General features: G+C 40.7%; 1 long non-coding RNA gene across 1 annotated transcript; it reads right to left on the reverse strand.

Moving 5' to 3' along the window:
* Window positions 1-221: 221 nt before the first annotated feature.
* LOC135321402 (uncharacterized) lies at window positions 222-27,417 on the reverse strand. Its single transcript, XR_010381145.1, has 3 exons — window positions 27,185-27,417; window positions 18,461-18,585; window positions 222-489 (listed from the first exon to the last, which is right to left on the reverse strand). It is a non-coding gene; the product is annotated as an uncharacterized LOC135321402 (long non-coding RNA).
* Window positions 27,418-27,647: the final 230 nt, after the last annotated feature.

The raw sequence follows: 27,647 nt of genomic DNA on the forward strand, positions 1-27,647 counted from the left end.
GAGGTGATGTTCATATTTTCTGCTGTGCTTCATTTCTTGGGGTTGTCCTGGAGTCGTAAGATCTTATACGCCTTTGGATTGCGTTGAGGGGTGTTATATTTAAAAAGGCAATTTGATACACAATGTATATTTATCATAGAACACATAGTTGAAAGTATGTACTACAGAATCACTCAGGGTCTTCTATGTGAGAACCTACAGGAGAGATTCCTTGTGCCCAGTGTCAGGGTAAACTCCTTGTCCTGCATAGCTAGTATGTTTTTACCATAAGGACAGCATAAATCCTGTAACTGGTCATGTTTTCCTCTTTGTTTTGGCCACTGATATGTTCAGAGTCTGATGAAGTGAACCACCTTTAATAATTATGAAGCACTTACCTCATGCATTTATTTCTTTGTGCTAATTCTTCCTGGATTCGTCATACCTGTGGACCCTTGTTCTTTTTTCACTCTGATGTTTGTTTTTCCATCTTCAATGGATTTCAGTAACCTGAAAATATTTTTTGGAATAGAAAGAATGTTTTAATTAAATAATAAAATTGCTTACACAACCACCAAAAGGCTAGAACTAAAAAGACAGATAATACCAAATGTTGATGTTATCTGGAGCAACTAGAATGCTCCGATATTTTGGGTGGAAATGTAAAATGTACAACCTTTGTGGAAAAAGGTCTGGTAGTTTCTTATAAAACTAAACATATGTCCTAGAAAAATGAAAACTTGTTAATAAAATGTTCAGAGAAACTTTATTCATAATGGCTCTAAACTGGAAATAGTCTATATATCCATCAATGTGAGAATGGATAAATACAGTGTGGTATGGCAGAATACAACTCAGCAATAAAAAATAACAAATCATTAATGTATAAAACAACACGGATGAATGTCAAAAACATTATACTGAGCAAAAGAAACCTTACACAAAGGAGTACATACTTTATGATTCCATTTATATGAAATTCTAGAACTCGTAAAACAAATCTATGGTGGGAAAAAGCAGAATACTGATAGCTACTAAGGGCATGGAAGTGTGGGAAGGGGCATGAGGGAACTTCTAGGGGTAATGTTCTATATTTTGATAGGGGTTTGGGTTACACAGGTGTATGCACTTGTTACAACTCAGTAAATATATGCATTGTCAAAACTCAGTAGACATTAAAGTGTGTATTCATTGCATGTACATTTTACTTATAAACTATAAATAATATTGAATTCTACTTAATAATAGGCAAGGAGTATTCAGGGAAAAGTGGGCTGATAACTAATTTTTTTGGAAATGCATCAAAAAATAAAATGGGTTAATGATAGAGTGATGGATAGAGTGATAAAGCAAGTAAAATAGTGGATATAGTTGAGTCAAGGCAGTAGGTACATATGTGTTTCATCACAAAATTCTTTCAACTTTGTTGTTTGCTTAAAATTTTCCATAAGATATTGAGGGGGAAATGTCCTTAGACCTTCTTTAATTTGCTCTGGCTGGATGGCTCCTTTCCTATTAATAGCTAACATAAATGTTCAATCATTTCTTCTCAGGTGGAATTTGTGTCATGCCTCAAAATTTTTATGATGTTTTGTAGGAAATCAATGAATGGCTCTCAACTTAGATAAAACTCATTTTAAAAATTAGGTGAATGGTTGTGTATTTTGATACATTTTGCTTTGACATTTTGTGATCATGGTGAGATATTCCCAGGGATGTCGAGTATGGAGCCAGATGTGTGCCCTATACAGGATTCAGGATTTTCCATGTCTCCTAAACACAGCCTTAGCAACTTTTTTAAAAGATTGAGAAATATTCCTGTTACATTAGCAGAAGACCCGGTACATCAATAATACTGGTGTCAACACACATTGCACCATCAAGTTTGCCCTCTTTTCACTTAACTAGTTTGGAATTCAATAGCCTAATAGACCAGCAGTGTGGTTTGTGGGATGTCTTTATCCCAGAGAAGGCTGAATTAAGCCAGAGCCAGCCTAGCTCGTCCCACACCTGAGGTTGTGTGTTGATTTAGTGCCTAATGACGGCCGAGGTGGGCAAACAGAAAGCTCAGTCAGCTGGGATAGCTGAGATGCCCACTGGTTGGGTTTGGGTGGAAACCGAGGGTGGAGAAGAGAAACCCGCCGATGGATGTGGGAGTAAGGCGGACTCTTCTAAATCAGATTTAAACTCCTGTTAAGGCAACTTCCAAGAAGAGGAAGAATAGCTGATGAAAATCATATGCTTCAAAGCAGGTGGACTTTGCCAGAAAAAGAAACCCTTGAATGATGGAGATTTAATACATAATAAAGAAGTGCTTTGAGTTGCAGATATTGCATCATTCGATTTTAAATAGTAAAACACACACACACACACAAAACCCACAGTATTTTATTTTTCATAAAAAGGCTTTTGTGTTTGTCACCACTAGCCTATGCTTTTAGTTAGTATTCCAGAAGGATTTCTTCTTTCTCTCTCTTCCCCCCGGCTCACGGAGTGCCCCCTGCAAGTCAGGCACGGATCCAGGCGCTGGCAACATGGTGGTGCCCAAACATGCCAAACCCTGCTTGTCTGGAGTTTAACCTAATGAGGGAAGTTGGTGAATAAAGAAATGAACAAATGGATATTTTTGGAAGAGTGAAATGCTTCCACTGAATTGTCACAGGAGGCCTTTTAGAGGAAGTACCATGTGAACTGAGACCCAAACATGGAGGAGGAATCAGCCTTGGGGAGATCTGAGAGCCACGTGTTCAGTGAGGACATAGCCAGCATAAAGACCCTGAGGTGGGAGAAGAGTCCGTATGTCCCCATTATGCAGGATTCCAGCTTTGAGATTGGGAGAGAGATCATTTTTGTCACATTACGGAAGTATCCATCCATTCCTATTTTAGGCGGAGTTTATAATCAAGAGGTGATACTGCTTTATCAAATCCATTTATAGCATCTATAGAAATGATCAAACATAAGATTTTCTCCCTATATCTATTAACATGGTGAGTTATTAATAGTTTTAAAATATTAACCAAACCTATATTCCTAGAAGGAAACCTACTTGGTGCATTATTGTTTTAATGTGACACTGGATTCTGTTTGCTGACACTCAATTTAGGCTTTTTGTCGTGGATAATCATCAGTAATATTGGTCTTTGGTGTGTTTTTTTGTGTGCTTTGTCATATTGTGGCATCATTGTTACATTAATTGACATTATTATAAAGTATCACTATTAATAATAACATGATTATAAACTATTAATTGTAGTCAATATAAATAAGAATTATTAATTATTAAATCAATATACAAAGTAATAATATTAATAGTAATATTACAAAGTAAAATTTTACTTTGTAAGTTATTAATAATAATTTCCTTTATTTTTCTATGCAAGGGAGCAGTTTAAAGAGCATCTTCAATGTCTTTAATAATTTGTTATTGCAGTTCTCAGCCTTGGCTAAATATTGGAATCACTTGGGGAGCTTAAGAACTACTGCTGTCTCCCAGAGATGTAGATTTAATTGGTCTGGGGCACAGCCCAGGCTCCCAGAGTTTCAGAAGCTTCCCAGGTGATTGTAATGTGTAATCCAAGTTGAGAACCACTGTGTGCTTTTTGAGTGGGAGAGCTGTTTGACCACTTTCTCTGTTTCTTCTCTATAGTTGGTCTGTTTAGATTTTCTGTCTCTTCTTGGGAAGGATAGTTAAGTTACACTTTCTTAGATAAATATTCATATCATCAAGATTTTCAAATTTATTTGAAAGGCTGAGCCAAGTCAACTTTCATGAGTGTTTTCTTCTACGACTGTATTTCTCTATGTTTCATTTATTTTGTGTATTCGAGATTTCCCTCTTTTTTTCCCCTTGATTTGTAAGGCAAGATTTTACTTGCTGTCTTCTGTTTTTAAAGCAACAGCTCTTGAGATTTATTTCTACCTTTTCTCTGTTTTTTAAATTCATTAATCTCTTTCAGCTTTATTGCGTTGTTCTGTTTTCCTTAGAAAAGAAACAAACAAAAATGAATCTAACATGTTGAGTTGTCAGAATTTAAGTTTTCATTTTTTCCTTTCCTTTTTAAGATATACCTATTATCTAAGACTATGAGATTCCCTGGGACCACTGTTTTAGTTGTACCCCTAAGATCTGATTTGTAGTCTTTTCATTTTGCTGTATTTCAGATATTCTGAACTGTCAATTTTTATTTCCTCTTTGAGCCAAGAGTTTTTTTTTTTTCTTTCTTTTTTTTTAACTGAAGTACAGTCAATTACAATGTGTCAATTTCTGGTGTACAACACAATGTCCCAGTCATACATATACCTACATATATTCGTTTTCATATTTTTTTCTGTTAAAGGTTATTACAAGATATTGAACATGGTTCCCTGTGCTATACAAAAGAAACTTTAAAAAAAATCAATTTTTATATATAGTGACTAACATTTGTAAATCTCAAACTCCCAAATTTATCCCCTCCCACCCCCTTTCCCCAGTAACCATAAGATTGTTTACTATGTCTGCGAGTCTGTTTCTGAAGGGTTTTCCTTAGCCAGTATCTATTAATTCTCCACTGTGAACATTGATGAGATTATTGTACTGTATTTCCTCTTTATCTCCCTTCCCTTTCCTTTACCATCTAATTTTAGTTATATTATCTATATTATATTATTATAAGATTACATTATCTTTTTTGTAACTTAATTATGCCTATATTCTCATTAATTGATTTCTCAGTTTAAAGAGATATTGTGGCCTTCAGCTAGAAGAAAAGAGAGAAATCAATATTCTTTAACTACCTCCTACCTTTCCCCATTTCCCTCTCAACTTTTTAATTCAAATTGTTTCCACTTTGACAGGGTTTATAGGATTTACATTTGGTTCTGTAACCACAATTCCCACTTTTGTTTCTGTTCTGGTCCCACAGTTAAACAGATTCAGTGCTCACGGGCTGTTCTTTGCTATAGTTTTTACATTTATGTCTTGGTTGACTGAAATATGTCCTCTGATAGTTTCTTCAGAAAGAGCTCTTGGGAACAGTATTCCCTGATTGTTTGCATGTTCCAAATTGCTTATTGCCTAGCATCTTCTAGACATTGCTCCACTCTCTAATACTGAATATTATCATAGATAAAACTATGCCTAATCTGATTTTTCTCCCATATAAATGTCTTGATTCCTTCTTTCAACCTACCTCCACCCCCTTGGCTGCTCAAAGAATATTTATTTTAAAATCTTTTAATTTCAAAGTCTAGTAAGCTTACTATGACCGTTCTTGGTCAAAATTTTTGTGGGACATGGTATGCAATTTCAATTTGTAAATTCAAGTCTTCTTTTATTCCAGGAAAGTTTTCTTGAAATAGATCTTTAAATGTTCTCTTCCATTATATTCATGTTCTCTTCTACAGATCCTTTTATTTTGAAAATATTGAATTGCCTACCCCTGCTTTGATATTTATAAATTTCTTTCTGAACCTTTCAGTCTTTGTTCACATCTCATTTTGTGCCATTTTCTCATTTCTGACCCCTATGTTCCATACTGTATCTTTTTACCCATACCCTGCTTCCAGTTTTGCATACATCTCTACCATGGCTTTATTTTTTTTCTTTTTTGTTCACTTCTTTCCTGAAGGCTCTCAGATTATGTTTCATCTCCTTCACTCCTCTCACCCTCCCTTCTCTGAGTTGTTATTTCTTTGATTCATGCACATTTTCTGGAAACAATTGCTCCATTACATTTTTAAAAAAATTTAAGGCAAAATAGGTGTTTAGAATTTTCATGGTGACTATGCATCAACATTTGTTTTCTGCTCATTTTTCATTTTTTCCCTTATATCTTTATTGGTTCCCTTTTTATTCCTCATCTTTGACTGAGGAGGATTTTTCTTAGATTAAATATTTATTTACAGGGGATTTGTGTTATGAAGGGTCCATGGACACCTTCTACATCATTGGGAATTTTTCTTTTGACCCAGGGTTTAGCAAGTGAGATATTTTAGCCTGTTGCTCTCCCGAGCCAGTGAAGAGAGTCAGTGCAGTGCTGTTCACAGTGTATGTAGTCTCTTTCCTCTCCTCACGAACATAGGACTTCTGTGAATATGGCTTGCTTGCGGGATTCTAGTTTAGTTCCACCTTCTCTGCTACTCAACTAGGTCCAGGGAAACTCACCTACCAGCCTACCCATCTGGATTTGACAGCTAGGGCTGCTGTAACCAAGTACCACCGATCAGGTGGCTTGACACAACAGAAATGTATTGTCTCACAGTTCTGGAGACTAGAAATTTGAAATCAAGGTGTTGGCAGGGTTAGTTCCTTCTAGATGTTCTGAGGGAGAATCCATCCCACGTCTCCATCATAGCTCCTGGTGGCTGCTGGCAACTCTGGTGTTTCTTGTCTGGTAAATGCATTGCTCCAATCTCTGTCTCCATCTTCACATGGCATTCTCCATTCTGTGTCTCTGTGTTCAAGGCACCAGTCTTTTGAATAGAGCCCATCCTAATCCAGTATACCTCATTTTACCTTGATTATGTCTGCAAACTCTATTTTCAGATAAGGTCCTATTCATAGGTACCAGAGGTTAGCGATTCAACATATCTTTTGGGAAGACACAATTCAACCCCTAACACCACCTTATTCCCACTGTTGTACAAATGGAGCTCTTGCTTTTCACCTCAGTATGTGCATCTCATTGGTTGACCTGTTAAGCTCTTTCTGAGGTAGGTAGCCTTGGGTGCCCTCTCTCAACTTCCTCTCATGACTTTGCTCAAACTCCACAGCTTTTGGTACCCCTTCCACCTATTTTGTAGTTAAATTAAAACAAAAAAAAAAATTCAGGGATTTTTATTCCTGTCTCTTATTTTCTTTATTTTTTGTTGGGTGTTTTTTGAGAGATGATGGAAATGCCAATTTTATGTGACATCTTCCAACTGAAAATGCCTTGGGTCTCCCTCATTTTTTAGGGGTCACCAACACACTGAATTAGACAAGAAAGACATGTACACTATTTTTAGTACTTATTTCAGTAAAATAGTCTCCAGTATACTAGTCTTGGTCTAGCATGCCAGTTCTGCCAACACTGTCTCATAGGTAGGAACTAAAAGAATTTACTTACATTGAGACTTTAAAATCTTTCTTAAGGACCATATTTAGCTGATATGCAATTGTAATTGTTTACTTTTATATAACAATCAGTGTCACACTTCTTTATATGAGAATTAGAAATTTAATATTTATTTTTCTCAGTATCTAACAAGTCTGTGTTGCATCTTTAGAACTATGTAGTGTTTAACATTTTTTAAGGTTTAAATTATTTTTGCTCCAGTTGAAACTTTCTAAAAATAAACATCTTAAGAAATCTTAGACTATTCTGTCAAATAAGGGATTTGTTTCCAGGAAAAATCCACCACCTCTGATATATAAAATACTTAAAAAAATTCTTAGCCCCCAAATATTCCTGGAATCTGCTGATTTATTGAGATTTATTCTTGTAATACTTTATATTATGGTCTACTAAATACTTGGTTCCATTAAATGCTAATAACAAGCCTAGCTTTTCAAGTCTTTCCAAGCTTGTCAATTTTGAATTATTACCACTTCAGCTTCAATGTGATTCTTTTGAATGGCGGAGTCAGCAGTTACATTTTGCTAAGTAACGGATGCAATGAACATACAGAACTGCTCAGAGTTACAGAACACACGAAGCAGCTCATTTTAACCATTTCTTTGCTCAGGACTATGAAAGGTAAAATCTAGTTACATAAGTTTTTTGGGTTTTTGTTTTGTTTTGTTTTTTGTTTTTGCCAGGGTTGGCATTTGAGGAAAACATTTGTCTGCTTTCTAAATAACCACATTCCTGGGCTACTATTAAACTAATCACATGAGCGCCAATGTAGCACAGTGTTTATGAATGTGGACTTGGAGCCCAACTGCTTGGTTTCAGATCTTGGTTCTACAAGCTGTGTGAGCTTGGGCAAGTTTCTTAACCTCTCTGTGCCTCAGTTTCTTTAACTGTAAAATGAAGGTAGATGTTGAAGTAAATGGGTTAACGTATGTAAAGCACTTTGAACTGTGCCTGGTTCACATTAAGCATGTGAGTGTTAGCTATCATGACAAGCATTAGTTATTTTATTCATTTACTCCCTGGACCTGCAGCCAAACCAGCAGAGTAGCAGCTACTGACTAACTGCACTGAGAGTAACTAGCCTAGTGCTTAGTAGGTGTTCAGAAACCACCGTTGAAACAAGTCAGTGAGTAGAGAAGTTGTGTGTGAAGGAGGTACACCAAACTTGAACCCTAACCTCAATATCTGCCAGACAGGAAGTTGCATTCAAGAAACCAAGCACCTCAAATCTCCAAGAACAGTGTTTGGCCCGGGGGGGCTCATTAGCAGGCAGTGGAATTTGAATAGTTAACGACACTGTTTCAGAGTGGGAGTGTTCAAACCCTTCATCCCAACTACAGAGAAGGAAGTGTAAGGTACTGAAGGCCAAGGAATGGATGGGTACATACTGAACATCAAAGAAAATGGACGTTTTCTTCTTCTAAAGGGAAAAAGTCAACTAGTGACTCTAAGCAAATAAAAACTGCTGGCCTGGGAAATAAGCATCCAGGAAAAAAAAGAAAGTGATTAAGTGATGAGATTAAGCTACGGTGTCTGACCTGTTCTGTGACTATTTTAGCTCTTGTGAGTAAAATTTCTCCCTTCTTTTTTTAGGAAGAACTTATGAATTTTTTAACAAACACTCTAGGGAAGGCGTTTGGCCTCCACTTCCGTCTGTGGAGGCGGCTGAGCGAGCCTGCGGTTGTGGCTCTGCAGCCCCTCCACGGCCACCCCCCAGCGCCCAGGCCTCGGCTTGCTGCTCCTCATGAGGCGTTTCAGTTTTCTCGTGGAAGGACAAGGATCTTTAAAGCTATTTTGGTGCAGGTAACAGGGGGTCAGATGGAAAATAACAGCTCTGTTTAATAGGTCTGGGTGGTGCTATGAAAAGAAAAAAGACTTTGGAGTTAAAGACTGAGCTTCTAATCCAGGCTCCAGGACTTACAAGCTGGATGATTTTGGGCAAATTACTTAACCCCTCTGAACCACATTTTTTTCTATCTGTAAAATGGGGTTAATGTTACTTTCTAAGTCTGTTGTAAGGCTTAGAGATAATCTATGTAAGATGCTAAGTACAATGTAGGCCCTAAACTAATAGTAGTTTTCTCGTTATTACCTGAAGACAGAAGTGTCTGACCTGATTCTACTTAAGCCAGCTTGATATTTCCTGTCTCCAACTGTGAGGTGAAAACTAGAAATAAAACAAAATTTTATACACACAGAGATTCTGTTCGAAGTCTCTATGCATTATAGAATAAGGGAGGATCTAAATTTTTAGAAAATCATCTACTTGATCAGAACAATATGGCCATTTGCTTACAATAAAACAAATGAGTTTTGATGTTAGCCGAGTAGCAGTACAAAGTAAGATTTAGATGCTAAGGGCGGAAACTCTCTTCTTAAGGATTCCCGGAAACAGCTGCTCTGGTGTGGTATACACAGGAAGTGCTGAAAAGTGCTGGTAAAGTATTTTACTAAAGTGCACTTTATACATATTTATGCACACATTTTAAAAACTAATTTCTGTACTTTGAGAAGGAATCTTAAAAGAAAAAATGTAGTCAAGCAAAGCTTTTGCTAGGATGGTCAAGGTGAGACTTGAACACTGATGCATCCTTTGTCATTGTCAGGAACTCCTAGTGCTGTACAAACGAGCAAGCCTGGGTAGGCAGAGGGATGTGAGGGAAGTAAACAGTAGTGTGAACTGCTGTTCAGCTAGGGCCTGGATGTCAAGTAAATTTTTTGTTTTAATTTTCTTTAATGAGCCTACTTTTGTACTTTTTTTGGGGGGGAGGGTGCCAAAAGCTGAGATTGAACCATATACTTTTAAATCCTCATCTTTTCCCTCCAATCATGGACATAGAAGCACATAGACATCCCCTGCCCACCCACTCAACACACATACACATCCTTTACGTATGCATACTTGGCTAGGCTGAAGCGAAACTAAAACATGAAATGTAGAACTAAAGGACCAAATAAAAGAGTCCTTGGTTCACTGTTCTCTTGGGATTTAAGTACTGGTATGTCAGAAGAAGGTCTAAAGATGTTTGCTCTTGTATATACAAGCTGGCCTTACAACCCATAGTTTTGTCCACAGTCTTGAATTTTGGTATTGGTTAAGGATTCCAGAAGATACATGAAAATAGTACATACGACAGATTTCAATTTTTTAAATTAGAGTTGTATATAGTATAGAGTTAAATAGTTTTGTATTCGTTGTCTACTGCTGCATAACAAATTACCCTAAAATTGAATGGCTTAAAACAATGATAAACTTTTATCTTCTCACAGTCTATGGGCCAAGAATTTAGGACAAGCTTAGTTGGGTTGTTCTGGGGCCTTTCAAGGTCTTTCATGAGGTTGTAGTCAAGATGTTGGTCAGGGCTGCAGACATCTGAAGGCTTGCCTGGGCTGGAAGATTCACTCTCAAAGTGGCTTATTCTCATGACTGGGAAGCTGGTGCCAGCTGTTGGCAGGAGGCCTAGGTTCCTCATCACATGGGTTTCTCCATAGGGCTGCTTGTATAAACTCACAGCGTAATAATAACTGGCCTCCCTCAGGTCCACTGATTCATAAGAAAGCAGAGTGGAAGTTGCAATGTCTTTTATGACTTAGCCTCAGAAGTCACATCCCATCATTTCCACATATGCTATTGTCTACACAAGTCAGGCCTATTCATTGTGGGAGGGCCCTACACAAGAGTGTGAGTGAGTACCACCAGACAAGAATCACTGGGGTCACCTTGGAGGCTGGCTGCCAGAGTCCAACAAAGTTTGAAAAAATATCACTTTTTAGCATCTGTGGAGTAGAGATGGGAGTGGAGGGTGGAGGGTGGAGATTTCTTCCTCTTCTGAAATAACCATTGTCAACTTTTAGTGGATTCTTTTGGTATACTTACTTTTTTAAAAACTGAAGTATAGTCATTTAAAACTGCTGTGTCAATTTCTGGTGTACAGCATAATATTTCAGTTATACATATACATATATATATTCATTTTCATATTCTTTTTCATTGTAGGCTACTACAAGATATTGAATGTAGTTCCCTGGGATACGGAAGAAACTTGTTTATCTAGTTTTGTGAGGATTTTCTTGTATTTCTGAAGTAAGAGATACTCTGCCAAAGTTCAGTAGGTATTCTGCGTGAATTGTTCCATATTTAGATGTAATTTTTGGTGTGTTGGTGGGAGAGGGTGAGCTATGTGTCCTTCTACTCTGCCATCTTGGCAGTCTCCTCTGGTATGCTTACTTTTGATAGATTTTCTCTCCCCTCTCTTTTTCCTCACCGCTTGTCCCAGTCAGTGTGCCTGTTTCTAAAATGCTCTCCCTACTTTTCTTATTCTTGTTCTAGTCTGCTTGGATTTGTTGGATTTGTGGCCAAGTAAAAGTATGGGGGGCTGAGGAAGGGGCTGAGGAAGGGACTGAGGTGCCCTTCTGTAAGTTAATCATTTAAGTTTCAGGGAATGATTTCTCTGGAATGATATCTAAAACAAAACAGTTACAAATTGGACAGTGTTTAAAATAAGGATGGACAATTGGCTCATCACAGAAAGACATGGAATTCATTACCTATGTAATAAATACATTTGGGCTTTAAGCTCTATATGACATATTATGAAGTTAGATTTATTAGATGTGATTCCTGGGCTCAAAACTACCACCTAGGGAAGAGCCAAGATGAACTAAACATTTGTAAAGACAGTTTGATGATTGCATATTCATAAAAAGAATATCTACTTAATCCCTACATAAGCTTTTTGGTAGATTCACATGTTTGCCAACTCTGCAGGGCTATACACTGCCCCCGGTGCCCTGGAGGACCCCCTTCATGTGATGCTGTGCCCTTTAGGGTCCATAGAGTGTGGGCTCCTTGCTCTGAGGGCCGGCTGTGAAACAGGCCATGAAGAGCTGTGGGAAGCTTAGACTCTGGGCACATCTACAGTTCCCGTGTTGCCCTCCTCAACAGTTTTTCAGGCTCCTTCTAACTCTCCCAGTCGTCAATCACTGTTTTCTGGGCTCAGCCTCCATCTCACAATCATTTCTAAGTTTTTACTCCTTTAGAATTGTTGTGGACTGGGGGGGACAAAAAACCAAGGCTATTTTGTTTAAGTCTAAAAGTGGATATTAATGCTATCAATAAAATAAATAATTTACAGCTGCTAGGGCCATATTCAACGAATGCAGCCACTGGGATCCCCTGGGATCTGACTGTGGGTTAGAGGGGGTCCAATGCTGGGTAGGTCACGGGAAAAGAGTTGTAAGTTAACCCAGTTAAAACCTGACATGCTAGTACTGAGTTACTGGTACAGAGCAACTCCAAAGGCAGCCTTCTTGGGGCGTTCCCAGGAGGCAAATGTCCGCTCCCAGCTCCCTGGCGTGCGGGTGGGGTAAGGGATGGTAAGAAGGGTCTGAAGATTCAGTCAGTGCAGGGACTAAAGCCTGCCACTTGTGTGACCTTGAGCAGATTATTTAACCTCTTGAAGCCTTAATACCTCTTCTTTAAAATGGGAGCTATAAGTGGCTAGCAGATAAGGTTTTTGGAATGATTAATGAAAAAATGCATCTAACGTGATCAGCACACTGCCTGGCGTACAATATGCTTTCAAATACTAGCATTTATTTAAAAACATAGGCACCTACCTTGGATCCTCACTGTATTTCACCACAGGAGTTCATTTTTAATAGGTGGGACACTTTAAAATGAGAATCTTCTCTTTTTTCCACAAGTTAAAACCTCTTGGTTAAAGAACAGTGATATAGTGAGAAAGGGTCTTATGCCTAAACAGAAATTTCTCCAACAAAGACATCCAGATGGTCAATAGGCACAGGAAAAGATGCTTAGTATTGCTAACTATCAGAAAAATGCCAATCAAAACTACCATGAGGTATCATCTCACACTGGTCAGAATGACCATCATCAAAAAGTCTACAAATAATAAATACTGGAAAGGGTGTGGAGAAAAGCGAACTCTCCTACAATGTTGTTGAGAATGTAAATTGATGCAGCCACTATGGAAAACAGTATGGAAGTTCCTTTAAAAACTAAAAATAGACTTAACATATGATCCACTAATTCCACTCCTGGGCCTGTATCTGGAGAAAACTCTAATTTGAAAAGATATACACACCCCAATGTTCACAGCAGCACTATTTACAATAGCCAAGACATGGAAGCAACTTAAATATCCATCAACAGATGACTGAATAAAGAAGTTGTGGTATATTTACAGAACAGAATACTACTCAGCCATGAAAAAGAATGAAATAATGCCAATTGCAGCAACATGGATGGACCTGGAGATTATCATATTAAGTGAAATAAGTCAAACAGAGAAAGACAAGTATCATATGATATCACTTATATGTGGAATCTAAAAAAATTGACACAAATGAACTTATTTACAAAACAGAAAGAGACTCACAGATATAGAAAACAAACTTATGGTTACCAAAGGGGAAGGGGGAGATGGATAAATTAGGAGTTTTGGATTTTCAGATACTAGCTACTATATATAAAATAAATAAACAACAAAGTACTACTGTATAGCACAGGGAACTATATTCAATATCTTGTAATAGCCTATAATGATAAAGAATTTGAAAAAGAACACACACACACACACACATATATATGTATGTATATATAACTGAATCATTATGCCGTACACCAGAAACTAATGCAATATTGTAAATCAACTATACTTTAATTAAAAATAAACAAAAAACCTCACATGCACACACCTTGGAACCTCACTGGAATTTCACCATGGAAGTTCATTTTTAATAGGACACTTTAAAATAAGGACCTCCTCTTTTTTTCCCACTGTTTAAACTCCTTGGTTAAAGAACAGTGATACAGCAAGAACGGGTCTTATGGAAACACTGAGAATATGCTTATGGGGTGAAAAGTATCCAGGGATGCACACATCGAAGGCAAGACGGCTTTGGAAGGTATAGGTTAATATAGGAAGTGTCCCTTTAAGAGTTAGATTCTGAGCTGAGTTTAAAGGGCTGGAGGGGAAGAGGTGGAGAATTTTAGGCAAAGCCCACAGAAGGAAGGAAGATAATCACCTAAATGAGTTAGGCAGAAGCTGGGGATGAGGTTAGGTGTTCATGAGCAGGGGGCTTTCAGGGACAGAGCCGCATCCCGTGTAGCTTAAGCAGTCATGGGGCTGGATTAGCTCCTGGACGTGAAGTCCAGGCTCCAGGCAGGGCTGGATGCAAGACTCAAACGGTGTGGTCTGGGAAGGCCCCTGCCTCTACCTGGTAGACAGATTCTCTCCCAGGGGTGAGCAAGACTCATGCTCTTTTAGCTCAGTGACCAGGGAGAAACCCTTTTCTGAGAACCTACATTTCCGCAAGTTGCCCTGACCAGGGTCACAGGTCCAGCTTTCTCCTGGGCACTGTGGCCTTGGGGGGATTGGGGTGCCCTGCGAGGGAAGTGGGGAGGGTCAGCTGACTGAATCACATAGCTGGGCTCACCACCACCAAGAGGAGTTTTGCTCTGAGCAAACAGGGCAAAGGATGCTGGACAGGCAAGAGGAACAGAGCTACGGCTGGTAGTCCTCTGCCTAACCTCCCCTCACCATCTGCCTGTACCCCATGGGCACCCATACTTTCTGTGTTAGCTTGACACCAGCCCCCCAAGCCAACAGGACCCCTTGAGGTGACTGTGAAGTCATATGAGTTCCTGGAAACCCTGTCTTATAGCAGATAGTTGTCAAGAGGACTAGGTATAGACAGTTTCTTTGTTCCAAGAGATTTGGAGCTATGATAGAAGTCATTGAATATGAGATCAGCAGAGTGAAGTGCGGGGTGGGGTACCGCCCAGGTGGTATTGAATGAATGCAGCCACTGGGACCCTCTGGGATCCAGCTGCGGGTGGGAGGGAGTCCAGTGCGGGGTAGATCACAGTAGACAAGTTGTGAGTTAACCCAGGGAAAACGCTGACCCACTAGAACTGAGATTCACGTGCAGCTTCACTTCCAAGTACTTCCCAGGTACCAAATGTGGTCTTCAGTTCAGTGGAATATTCTTTTCCTCTAGTAGACAATCTCATGGACACTTTCAGAGAGCTGTTTATTTGCAGTAAGATTTAGCACACATCCTGTTCTTGATACGTGTGCTTCAAAGGCTGCTGGGTGAGGAGGCACTTAGGGCTGGGGCACGGACCAGAGGAAAGAATGAGCACAGGTTACGAGAGTGCTGTAGAAATGCTTCTCTGCTTCAGATAAGTGGCTCATTAGATTTGGGGCTGGCTGTTGGAAAAGTGCCAATTATGGAAACGAGCATCTGTTGTTCACACTTTGCTTTAGATGCTTGGCTCCTTGCTAGAGCGGTTTTGGAGAGAAAGTGGGGAGCGTGCAAGCACCACGAGCAGGCGCGGTAGGAGAAGTGATTCATCATATTTACTTTCGGGCTTTCATCCTGTAACAAGATTAATTCAGGAGAACTCAACTGCCAGAGAAAAACGGACCATTTATTGTTGTCGATTCAGGCATAGGCACAGCAGGTGGATTTTCCAAATTGCCTCATCTGATATTTCCTAGAAATGTAAGCTCATGTTATTTCATTTTTTGGCAACTGAAAAGTTACATTTGAACGTTTGACAAATTAGTTGGCAGGATGGGGAATTTTGAACGCTTACCTATCTTTCTTGAGCTGGAGCTGGATTTGTGTCAAGTGATTTTTAACTGAGACAGTCCTTTTTTTAGATCTGGAACTCATCTCAGAAAATTTAAGGCATTTGCCAAAGGGCACTGAATAATATACACATTAGAGCTGGGGACTGACGAATATTGATTAGAATCCAGTTCCCTTATATCTCTGAGTTACTTGTAGAAAGTGACTATAGTTTGTAATGTGTGTAACTTTGTTTAGCATATGGGGTACTTGAAGATCTTTTTGACACCCAACTTCTCCTCCTGGCTTTTTCCCCTGGTATTTCTAGGGCTTGCTTACTATGGTGTCTGCTCTTACCATAAGTGAGCATGGAAAGCTGCAAATCACATTTATTTTTCTTCTAGAAACACACTTTCCTTTTTCTTCTAGAAACACACTTTCCTGCCGTGTGGCTGCCAGCAGGCAAATCCACTTTGCCAACAGTGATACCACATTCCAGGTAGTGACGTCCTTTGATCTTTTCAGTTGGAAATGGTAGGCTTAAGCAAATTAAATCCAAGCAAGTACCGTCAGTTAATGACTTCTTAATTATTCGCTATCTGAGCTTCACGAGTTGTCTGTAAGACACCACTTTAATTCACTATTTTAATACATTTGTCTATACTCCTTTAATTCGATAATCTTTTAGGTTATTCTTCATTGTTTTTGCTTGTTTGTTTTCACGGGTATCACAGATTTCCCCCGTATTCCTTTACATTTTGGAGATTATTAAATGTATGTAGCCTTTTCTGGTTTATGGAACTTCTGATATTTGAAAATAACTCTTAGGTTGATAAAATTCAGGCATTTTCTGGGGGTGTGGATTTGAGAAGAGATTAGACAGTGGATAAGTTTGGATTTGACTTACTTATTTAGGTGCCACTGATACACCCAGGTGGATATGGCCAATACGCAGTTAGAAATGGTTTGGAACTCAGACAAGAGTTCAGGGCTAAAGACAGATCTTGGGAATGATCAGTTTCTAAGTAACATGTGAAACCACGAGAATAGATGTAAACATCCAAAGGAGACAGTGTCAGTTGAAAAAAGGCTGGTCTTAAGTGCAGTCAGTGAGGTATGTCGGCGAGGAGAGGAGGGCAGTGCATTCTAGGAGATTGGCAGTGAGAAGGTGAGAAGTAGAAATGAGAAGTTTTTTGGGATGGAGAGCATAGACCATGTTTCTCAGGGTGGGGCAGGAGGAATTACTGGTGAGGGAGAAATTGAAGAAAGACAGAGGATGGGGCCTGTTGATGGTTTGCAGTTTCCAGGTGGTGGGGACAGTATCAGAGGCGCTATGTGGATCTTGGAGGGGGTACACATTCCTTCAGTTGGAAGGAAGGAGGTGAGTGAAAATTAAATTATGAAGCAGAAAGGGAGAGACGCAGAGGGAGTTATCAGTTCTGATACCCTTTCCCTTCATCACGAAGCAGGGGGCCCGGGTCATCTGCTGAGCGTGAAAGGAACATTGGTGAAGTTTGGGAACATCTTTATAAATGAAAATACAGGGTGTATGTAGATCTTGTGGAACTCATCCATCACATTTCCATTTTGGAATCAAAGTCACTTACTTCACTTCCTTCTGAACCCTAAAACAAGAGCCAACAACTTCTACGAAAAGCCATGGAAGCCAGAGGGTCCCCAGCACGGCTTGTAAAACTCATCCTGGGAATTTCTGACTGGCTGAAGGCTCACCTTCAGATGGGCAACTTGGTCTAAGACAGCAAATCTATGCAGATCCAGGCAGATCCGACGGATGGAAAGACTGAGTAATTTATGCCTTAACTAACCTGATAAATTGACTCACTCTTTGAGAATGTTATATCTTCTTTGGAGTTGGAATAAAACCTCCTTGGGGTAGGGAGGTCCCCTGAGAAATGTTAGTGTTCCTGAAGTAATAATAGGCTAGAAAGCCTTTTATTGTGGGACGAGTGTGACAGCTAAGAAATGGAAAGAAATAAATGTGAGTCACACAGAAACCTCATTCCCTGACCTTCCGTCGTTCTCAATCATATTTAGAAAAATGTTGTGAGGAACTTCAATAGTATGTTTTATATAATATTCACAATCGCCATATACTTTAGCTTCACCTCAGGATTAAAAAGGGAGCAAATATGTACTTACACTGTCCTCTGCTTTCCCATACTCGCTGCTACACGAGGCAGGAACTCTTTCTTTAGCAGAGGGATCAGCCAAGAGGGAAGGGAGCAGGGAGGAGAGAGAGGCTTCTGTGTCTCAGTGGAGCCCACCCTGAGAATCTAAAAATTTGCTCTATTTTCCTTCGAGACTTTTTACCTCTGCCCCAGGTTCCCCATGTGGGAGCCTCACCTGGAGTAATCGCAGAGCAGGCTCACCCCACACATCCCCAGAACTGGGCAGGAGCTTGCCTGCTCTTGTTCTGGCCTCACACCGCACCTCAGGGTTGGGTACAGGGTAGCTTTCCACACCTCAGCTATGACTGGCTGGAACCTGTTTATTGCTGTGGCTCTCAAGGTCCTGCTAATTGGCACATTCAGTTACACGCGGGCGGGGACAGTGGAGGGAGGAACAGTCTAGGGGGACTTGACCCTTCCTTTGGTCAAACTGGCCACACAAGACCCTGAAATAGAGAGTGAACGAAGTGAGCAAGTTAAGGAAAATACGAACAGGAAGCACTGGAAAGATGGTGCCTTTACTTGAAATTTCCCAACGTTTTCCTTTTTAAAGAAAATGAACTAATCAGCATTTTTTGTTTTTTTTTTTACCTTGTCAGCTTCGCAGCCCTCGCTGTTGCACAGCTTTCTGCTTGAACATGCCCTTCGATCTCAGCTAGTTTTTCCTTTTCCAGAGCACGTGTCCCCTCTGTCACATCCTGGATCCTGAGGAACCTCTAGAAAAGAGATCCTTTTGTCAGACACAGATCCTGAGGCTGCTCCCCACCGGTGCTGACACATGTAAGCGAGGCTGTGATCTTGAACCGAGGCTCTTTCTGCTCACTCGGTCCACCACCCAAAGCTGGAGAAGCAGCCAGGAGCCATCACAGCCGTAGGAACGATATGTCCCCGCCGGTGGCAGGATCCCCTGGCCAGCTTCTTTCTCCCGTGCGTGTGAGCAGATCTGGAGCCAGTCTATGTGCACCTTCCTTCTCGTTTTTATCAAGTGTTCTGTCATCTCCTGAATCTTCAGACCCAGTTTGTGTCTTATTTACTGTTGGATGTATTGAGGGTAGTGTTTTCCTGCCTCTGAAGAGCCTAGGTCATATTCCTATTTTTCTGAGAATTTAGTTCTGCCTATAAGTAGGGAGATGAAGATAGCTTTCTAACCCTGTGGTTCTTAAGTTTATCTTCCCTCTTAATTTCACCAGGAAGTCACCAGGACTCACGTGCATCAGGGTTGAGGGATGAGGTGAGAGATAAAGTGAAAATGTTGTTCTTTATGCGGGTGCCTGGCAAGGCTCTCTGTCCCTGAGCCGGGGAATTGCTACAGTAATCTAAAATCAACAAAAGAAGCAATCCAGGGCCAAGTACAGGGCAAGAATCAGGGTCATGGGTTACAAATTGATCTGGAAGTAAAATTATGAGCTGGCAAAGCTTTTACAGGGCTTGATTCCAGGAAACAAGGCAAATACATTTCCAAGGTAGTTCCTTTAAAGCTGGAGCTTTCAGAACTTCAACACTCTTGTTCTCCTGAAGTGGCTAGGAATGTGGGGACACTTGTCTAGTTTGTTTATTTTTCTGCTCAGCATCTCTCCTTCCATCTGAAGGCGATTCTCCATTGTGCACAGTATTGGAGAGGTACAGTGCTCTACCCTGTATCAAGGGTGATCCCCCCTCCCTCCCCTAGATGTTCAGGGTATGGTGTAGGATTCAGGCTCAGCCAGTCAGACCCTCCTTTCTGTGACTTTGAATATCAAGGGAGTGAAGCAAAGATTCAAAGATCATTCAGAAACCACTTGTGGTGATGGTGTTGTGCTGCGGCCAGGAGCGGGGCAGACAGTCCTGTGGCACGACCTTGGCTATGGTCCTTACTGCCCATCCTCTCTTAGTCTCCAGCCCATTTCCTGAGCCTTGTTGTCCAGCCCTCCCATTCATCTTACGAACTCTTCTATATCCTCCCAAAACATCCCAGCTGAGATAAAGTGAGCTGGGCTGTCTTCTGTTGCTTATAACCAAGAATTAAATCGGGCCAGCTGATGTTCCTGTCCTCAAATTTATCTTTTATTTTTTTTTAAAACAGCAATCTTTTAATTTTTATTTGTGGGGAGGGAGACAATTGGGTTTATTTCTGTATTTATTTATTATTTATCTTTTTAACAGAGGCAATGGGCATTGAACCCAGGACCTTGTGCTTGCTAAGCATGTACTCTATCACTGAGCATACCCCCTACCCACCATTTTCAAATATAAAGAGATGTTTCCAGTGCTGCTAGTTGGTCTCTATTTAGAATGGTCTGACAGCAAGTATGGTGTGCCCTTCCGCATGAGAGCAGCTGTCCTTAGAGATTTTAAGATGAATCTAGACTCCAGGTTTTCTGGCCTGTTCCTAAAAGTGGACACAACTGACTTAATGTAGAGAGGAATTCCACTGACCATGGGCCTCATTTGGTCAATATTTGCAGGTATGAATCCCAGGCCACAGACCCAGGTAGAAGGAATACTGAGTTTTTTCGTGTAATTAAATCAACTTGATTTCAACCTTACCTTTTCCTACATAGCAAGAAGGAACTGTTTGCACAGGCATACCTGACTGCCCCCACAGCCCCTTCACCCCAAGGATTGTTTGGAAGCCCAGGGTCTCATAGTGTAAGATATAGGGGAAGGCCCTCTGGTCTTCAGTCCTTGGACCAAACTGGTGACCTCTGAGACACCCACTGTCCTGGCCAGTACAGTCCCTTCAAACCTGCTGGTTCTGTTTTACCCTCTGTAGGACATGAAGCATGGGGATCTTTGGCAAGGCTGCTGCCTGGAGTTCTGTCTCCTTAGATGTATCTAAGCCTTTGAAGATTTGGTCACCTCCTTGGGGCACTGTCAATGGAGATGGCTCTGGTCCCTGATGCTTGAGGAACCCATAGACCTGTTCTTACCTCCTGTCTCCTGGAATCTTTCAGTTTGATGAGCATTCCTCTTTCTTCACGTTTCCCTTACAGGTACACCCCCACCCCCCACCCCCTGCCATTCATACACCCTACAAATGAATCTATGACTTAAGGTTTTCAAAACGAAAGTCAAGAAGGAAAATATATTGCAGGCAACCTGTGCTTTATGCTCTGCCACAAGCCTCCTTTGAGAACAGGAAGCACAGAACCTGTTCTTGGTTCAAATGGGACAAGGGAGAGGGGTCACTCCATGGGCTGGGAAGGGAATGAAAACAAATGAATAGGTTTAAAAAAGTCTTGTCAATAGCATTTAAACTTAATGAGGGAAAGAAGAAAACAGAAGTGCTGAAAGACTATCAGCTGCCAAATAGAAGGGTTAATTGGCTTTGTATTTGGTGTCACTATCTTCTGTGATTCCTTTAAGTTTCATAAGTGATGCAACCTCATCTCTAAGCTATCCTGGTATGAATAATGCCACTCTCTCCTTTCCCACTTTAACTTTTCAGCATCAGGAGCGAGGAGTGTTTCTTGCCTACATTCTGTAAACCAAGTCAGTAATTCTAGTGCTAATTAATATGAGACTTCTACTCCAGCTGGAAACAAATATTTGGGTTGCAAATGAAATAGCATATAATCCACAATCAAGCTTCTTACTGGTCCCCATAGTCCAGCTGCTTCTTTGAATAGAGCCCACTTATTACAGACGCTCCAGTCTTGGGTAGCAAGGCAGCTTAGGTGAGGTCTCTCTGCTGGCATCTGAGCCTAATAACCTACTAATACCTCCAAAGCAAGCAAAAGCTAAAATGTTTGATTCTTTGTAGATGCTGATTCCAAGAAGCAAAGAGCCCACGTTTTGGGAATTTACAAGTCTAAGTCATTCCACACACATAAAGGCTGGATTCTGGTAAAACTGATGAATCACTAGAAGAGGGAAGGTCAGGTCTTCATGAAGCCATAACCAGGATTGACTTTGAGTCACAGAAACTCTGATTCAAATGGGCTTAAACAATAGGGGGATTTATTGTTCTCTCTAAAAAGCCAGAGGTGGATCGATTCTAGAATCGGTTAATCCAGTGGCTCCTTGACATCATGGAAGATCCAGGTTCCAGCATCTGTCCTCTCTGCCACCCTCTATGCGTTGGCTCCTCCTTTATGGTCCCAAGACCACTGAAGCACTTCCAAGCTCCAAAACCCAACAGGATTTCCAGAGTCAGAGGAAAGGAATGGTTACTTCTTGCATGTCATCCCTTAATAGTAAGAGAATTTCCTCAAAACTATGCCTGGACCCCAGCAGATTTCTTCTTGACCTGTGGTGCCCTTCCCATGGCACATGGCCATGGGGGCCAAATCTGGGCTTTCCCAAGAGAGGAAGGGATCGATTTAGACAGGCCACCAGCAGTGTATATCATGCCAGCTTATCCCCATGAGCTAGTAAGTGGCTTGTAAGTCCGTTTTCTGGAATTCAGTTAGAAGTAAATGTATGACGTTAATACAGACTACAAACTGTTAAACATTTCATTTGAACTTTCATCAGGCTTGAGAAGAAACAAAATATTTTTGAATGCGCACCTTAAAGATCTAGGTCTCTTAATCAAGATCATTTTCCCTTATTTCAGAGATGTCTTAGGAATCAGGGAGATGTTACATGATTTGGAGGCTCCTACTTCTTGAGAGTCATCCTGAATTCTCAGGCGTCTTCCCCAGCTCCTCTTCAGGCTCATCCAGTCATTGTCTCTGTGTCTTGGTCCTCTGCCCTTTGCTGTTCTCTGTACACACCCGCTCCTCTAGAGAAGGCTCCTATCACAACCATGTGAGTTACGCCCAAATTTACGTTTTGGTTCTTTCTTTCAGGTGCTAACGTCACATTTCCTTATGATTGATGGTATCTCCAGTTGGGTATATTGCTAGTAACTCCAACTCAGCACACTTAAAGTCATTGTACCTTCCCTTACCTGCAATTTTATTCCTGTTAATTAATCAAGGCCAACCAACTCAAATCCCATCTTCTCTGTGAAGCACTTTCTGATTATCATTCATCCAATAAAATAATACGTACCAAGTGCCTGTTATGGGACTTGACCTACTGCAGACCAGAGTACAAGGCAGTGAGCAAACAGTTGAGTCCTAGCCGCCTGGAGCATACGTTCCCGTGGGACATACCAGATAATGAGTGACGAATCATCCAGGCTGAAGTTGATCTCTTGTCTCTGATCTCCTAAAACCTCCCCTGTCTATATAATAAAGATACAGCAATAACAAAGGCTTACCTTGAAGAGAATTTGGGCAAGGCACTGTTTTAAGTGCTTAACACATAATACTCATTTAATCCTCACAACCCTGTGAAGTGACACTGTTTCCCCTACCCTTTTTACAGAAGAGGAAACTAAGCCTCAGAGAGGTCAAGAAACTCACCCAGGTTTGCAAAGCTAAGAAGTGATGAGTCTGCTTCCTTGAAAGCCAGGAAAGCAAAATTATAATAAATTCTATTTTGGGTAAAAATAAAATATTTGAACTTAAAATAATGAGATTTTTAATACACTTACTTCTTAATTTTCAATATTTCCTCAACGACATCAATGTCTGGGGGAAAAAAAGTTTAAAAATACCCCGGGACATGGGTTATGGGGACCTGCAGTTTTTTCTTTTGCCTCAGGCTCCAGTGTGACTTGACACAGGATTGTTGGAGCCTACCTGTGTTTAAATTTTTGCTATTTTGTGCATCACGAATTTTTTTGCATTAATTTTGATTTTTTAAAATACCACACTAAAAGGTTATTTATCTTGATTATCAAAGTTTTGGGACCCTTTTGAAATTTTGTGCTCGAGGTGAGTGCCTCACTCTAACCCTGGCCTTGAGTGGTAGAGCTGGGATTCAGACTGGGGCAGTCTGGCTCCAGGTCTGTGCTCTTGACCATCGCACAAGTCACGTCCTAAAACTGTTGATTTTTATACCTATATCTCCTTACTGCTGCTCTTTCCAATTAAACTAAAAATGCCTTGAGGGCATGGGTCATTTCTCATACTGCCTTCTTGTATTCCTAACGCATCTAGCATGGTGTTTCTTGGGCACAAAGGATGCTTGCTAAAGGCTGGCTGAAAGGGAGTCAAAAGAGATTTTTCTAGTGAGCTGAAATTTACCATCACTACTAGCTCCTTTTATCACAATTTGTAGTTTTGCTTTCTTTACTGCAATTTCCTGCTTACATATGGCATTTTCATTTTATAAAAATAACTAACTGAATAACCTCTCTCCTAGGAAGCTTATGAGTGAATAATTAATAACCAAAACACTACACAAATAAAATGTTTTCTTTGATGGGTGTTTTCTTTTCTGTGGAACCTTTTTGCAATTTTCCAGAAATATATGGCCTTTGGGAAGAACACTGAGACATTTTAGTTTTGTAAGCTAATGGACAAGCATAGTAAAGAGAAGGTACCATGTCGGTGGACGTGGTTGCAATGTAGCAGTTCTGTGATTCAGCTTCCCTACAAACTGGAGCCCTGCTCATTACCCACTCCGCCCTGCTGGGAAATCCGCTTCACCCGTGGGTGGACCCCTCTCAGCGTAGTGATGCCACGCCTGGTTGGTTATACTTTCTGCAGCACTCCTTCTGGGAATGACAGGCAGAGACGAGTATTTTCCGAACTTAGAAATGTGGCTTTTTTGGGGGGGAGGCAGGGGGGAAGTGGGATCAAAGATAAATGTAGCAATTTCTTCATTATATAAAAGAGCTCTTTGAGAGCTCTCCTTTGAGTGGGAGTCTTGAAGGCGAAATAAAAGAAATTCATGGCACCACAGAACACTCACAGCAGGTGGCTTCTGGAAGGCTCCCCCTGCCAAGCGTTGGCAAAGGGTCCTACAGGTTTTTTGCTTGTCTACCGCGGGCTGGATTGAAAAAATACAAATCAATTTGATTTGTTTTTCTGGATGTTAATATCCTCCGAGCAGGTTCCAGCAGCTTTTGAATTTTATCTGTGAGTATTCTGTAGTTCCCAGCATTCCGTAGTCCACTACATCGTATGGAATGGCGTATTCTGTACTTCACCAGAGTAAATATAGAATGCTACACTTTCTAGTTTATTTACTGATTTTACAAAAGAGCCTTTACAGAGTGGAGCCAGGCAAATGGTTGGTCACCTGTTTGAAATTTGGGAGTCATAAGGATGCTCCCTTATGCTCTGGGGTTCTGCAGCAAATACAATACTGTACTCAGGAGAACTCGGAAATCATGTTACACGGTTCAGTAAGGAACACTGTGTAATTACCAAAACTCTGCACCTATTAAAATTTGCCTAAGTTTGCGAGGAAACAAGGTTTAAGGAGTACTGGACAGAATTGCTAGTTTGCTCTAAAGGTTGTTTTACTTAACGTCATCTTCTCCATCAGGTCTGTATCTCGAAAACCCTGTTCTACCTCTGGTGTAAACACAACCTCATGTATTTAGGGGGAAGAAGACACACTCCTGGAGAGCATATTATTTTCCTGGCACAGCCCTGAGCTACTCCGGGAGCACAGCTGTATTCGTCACTTAGACCAGTGTAGGCTGTTATGGATGACAATGAACTTAAAGCTTAACCAAGACTCAAGTCCATTGCACCTTCTATTTTAATAACCTGAGCAAAGAAGTTTAGTAGGTCATCTAAGTGAAACCAGAGAGAGGCAGTCTCCAAATACATGAAGGAGAGCAGCAGGAGAGTTGGTACAAAGTGAGAAAAAAGGTTGCAAAAGGTGGACAGTGGTGGCCCAGTGTCATCTCTGAGTTCTTAGGGAAGGCAGCAATATTTTGGAAATAAGGCAGCCAGAACTTTATCTGAGGTAAGCCAAGCTTAGACTAGACACAGAAGAAGTTGACAAGCATCCTTTTTACTCCTTCTGCTTCAAGGCTTGTTCTATGTACTACAGCAGGATGCTTGAAATTTAGAGACACGAGGATTTAAAGTTCATTTCTAGTCTTAGATTTAGATGTCAAAAGGCTAAGAAAGTAATAAACGGGGGAGGTCTGCAAGGATATGATTCAAGAAACACTGAGAGCCCATCATGGGGCCCCGGGGCGGGAGACACAAGTGTGATTAGACATAACGTGCCCTCACGGAGCTGTCATCTGTCCAGGATCATGTGTCTTACATTCCAGCCCACTTGCAGGTCTCCAAGATTGGAGGGGGTTAGATAAAGTGCAAGCACACCTTCAGAACCATGCGCTAATATGTGTGGAAATAATAACTAGAAAAGTCTGCAGTGATGGGACTCTGTTTCCTTCCCCTACTTTAGTGGTTTTGCTCACACTTCAATCAACCTTTGTATTACGCGTCTTCCACGCCATGTTTCTTCAATACCTGCCTTGACGTCTCTCTTGCTGAGCTCTGCTCTACCACACATTTGCCTCCCTAGAGATCTAATTATAAGCCTTTATTTTAGAGCCTACTTACAATGAAAGCTTGTGTCAAAAGCAACACATATCTATATAGAAATTGCAAAGAGTATATAATTCCAGAACAGTGATGAAACAAGGCTTTTGGATCTGTTCAACAAGGAATGATTCAGGGAAGTTGAAAGAGGTCTGGTCAGGTTACTGCTGGCCAAGTGGATGTCTAATAAGTGTTTATGGACAGGAACCATCACTAGTGATGAAATGATCTAGTGCAAGTTTACTGGGGACACTTTCTAGCTATATAATGAGGCAGAGGAACCACTGTGTTCATCAAGATCAGATCTTGGGCTGCTACAGCCTTGTCGGTAAGTTCACACCTTTGCAGGCCCAGGAGGTTCTTCATTAGTCCTTCGCAATCTTGAGAAATAATGGTTCTGATGTAATAGTGGCTTAGACTGAGCATTAGGTCTTAAATTTGGGACTTTTAATCACAGACTTTCTCATTAATGTTACCATCTCTTTTAGGCCTTTGGTCTCTTGAGTCAGTTCTGAATTGCTGGGATGCTATTATCACTTTCTTTTCTCCATTTCAAGGGTATGAGGTGTAAGGGGAGAAAAAAGTAGAAAGAGGAATAGTTTAGGTGTTTGTCTACATCTTGGATTTTGAAGAGGAAACTCAGATTTCCCAAACTGTCTTTTAGCATCGATTCAAGGTCTAGAGCTCTATGGAAATTCCTCCCCCCCCCCCGAAATAAAACAAACAAAAACTCTGTTCACAGCTTCCATGCACTTTTGTTTATAAATGGAAATGTCTGTGGGGCTACACATTTTCAAGCCTTATTGTGAAACCCTGGTTTTAGTGGGATTATATAAAACCTGGTGTACCTGAAAACCCTCCGTCTGTCTTCCATCTTGAAGCAGGGTTGAGCATCTTATCAAACTGATAGCAGGGGAATCTTTCACCTGTTTCTCACTATTTTATTTGGGTTTCTACACCCTCCTGGGTGTGGGAGGCAGTGACTCACCTGGAGAGAGGATGTTGTTGTGTGGGCACGTCCAGGGTGTTGCAGGATGATTGAGACACTTTTCTTTTGGGCTTGGCGCCATTTTGTTCCTTCCCTTGTTCTCTCTTGGATGTTTACTTGGCTACTTGCTCCCGAGGAGAACCAGTCAGTTGAGTATTCAAATATTAATTACTCTTTCTATACAAGTGGCCGAGCAAGTTTTTACTGGAAATGTAGACTAGTGCCTGAGGAAAGAAGTGGGTGGGGAGAAGAGAGATAGAGACTGAGGTTAAAAGGCAAAAGGACCTGCAGAAAATCGCTTTTCTGTCTGATGACAACTTTTATGACGCTTTCCCAAACTCCACGATCTTTATGCACAAGTAGACTAAGAAAATACTTTAGTGAGAACAGCTTCACATTAATCAATTTGTGCCAAGAAGCTTCCTCTTTTCTGCTACGTGAGCACCATCCTCTTGGCGCATTA

Source organism: Camelus dromedarius, chromosome 5, assembly GCF_036321535.1.
Source record: "Camelus dromedarius isolate mCamDro1 chromosome 5, mCamDro1.pat, whole genome shotgun sequence".
Lineage (NCBI taxonomy): Eukaryota > Metazoa > Chordata > Mammalia > Artiodactyla > Camelidae > Camelus > Camelus dromedarius.